We start from the raw sequence: 1367 nt of genomic DNA on the forward strand, positions 1-1367 counted from the left end.
CACAAGGTCAGCATTTCGAAACTACCAGCTGTTCCGTAAAGATTTACAGCCTAGGAAACCCTGTACAGAGCTGCTATGAGTCGGAACAGGCTCCACGGTTATTAACAACAATAACAACAACAAATTAGTATGGGTCTCCTGGTGTGGCGCTGTAGAGTAAGCACTAGACTTTGACCCACAAGGTCAGCATTTCAAATCCACCAGCTGCTCCTCGAAAACCCTACGCAGGGTCGCCATGAATCAGAACCTACTCAACGGCACTTAAAAACAACATATTAGTACAAATAAATTTCAACACAGCAAGTGGAAAAAAGTCATAGAAAAACTTCATATTCTTCGTCATTTTCCATAAAACTACAGATTTAAGTAAGTAAGACAAAAGCTCAGGGTTCAGTCTTTCAGTCCAGCGCAGCTGCTCTGGCCAGCGTCTCATGTTCTCCGCCTCGTCATGACTTCCTACAACTCTCGCCAGTCGTCAGCCTCCTCTTTCTTCCAGGGCCTGGGTGGTGGCTCAGTGCACTTTGGGGCCTTTGGGGCGGGCGGTGCCTTCCGTGCACTCAGCATCCACCCAGGCTTCCGCTTCTGTAGAGTGTTGGTATAGTCCACCTGCTTTGTGTCCTCGTCCTCCTCCGGGGTTACGACAGCAGCTATGCAGGCGTAGTACGGCTGTGTCTGAGGGGTTGCTGGCGGGCAAGATCACCATACAGAACCTCAATGACAGCCTGGCTTCCTACTTGGACAAGGTAAGGGCTCTGAAGGAGGCCAATGGCGAGCTGGAGGTGAAGATCCACGACTGGTACCCTAAGCAGGGCCCCTAAAGCCACTACTTCAAGACCATCAAGGATCTGCCGGACAAGATTCTTGGTGCCACCATTGAGAACTCCAAGATTGTCCTGCAGATCGACAATGTCCTTATGGCTACAGATGACTTCCGGACCAAGTTTGAGACAGAGCAGGTACTGCGCATGAGCTTGGGGGCCGACATCAATGGCCTGCATGAGGTGCTGGACAAGCTGATTCTGGCCAGAACTGACCTGGAGATGCAGATTGAAGGTCTGAAAGAGGAGCTGGCTTACCTGAAAAAGAGCCATGAGGAGGAAATCAGTGTCCTGAGGGGCCAAGTGGATGGCCAGGTCAGCGTGGAGGTGGATTCTGCACCAGGCATCAATCTTGCCAAGATCCTGAGTGGTATGAGAAGCCAATATGAGGTCATAACGAAGAAGAACTTGAAGGATGGAAAGGGCGCAGGGTTTGAAACATGGCGGACGACGTGGACCAGCAACAAACTACCAACACAGTAGAGGAGCCTCTGGATCTTATCCGGCTCAGTCTGGATGAGCGCATTTATGTGAAAATGCGAAATGACC

At 50.6% G+C, this 1367-nt stretch overlaps 1 pseudogene; it reads left to right on the top strand.

The window, feature by feature from the left end:
- The first annotated feature begins 448 nt into the window (after positions 1-448).
- Positions 449-1367, top strand: part of LOC102835537 — a 1812-nt pseudogene continuing 893 nt past the window's right edge.

The sequence above is a fragment of the Chrysochloris asiatica genome, unplaced genomic scaffold, assembly GCF_000296735.1.
Source record: "Chrysochloris asiatica unplaced genomic scaffold, ChrAsi1.0 scaffold00291, whole genome shotgun sequence".
NCBI lineage: Eukaryota > Metazoa > Chordata > Mammalia > Afrosoricida > Chrysochloridae > Chrysochloris > Chrysochloris asiatica.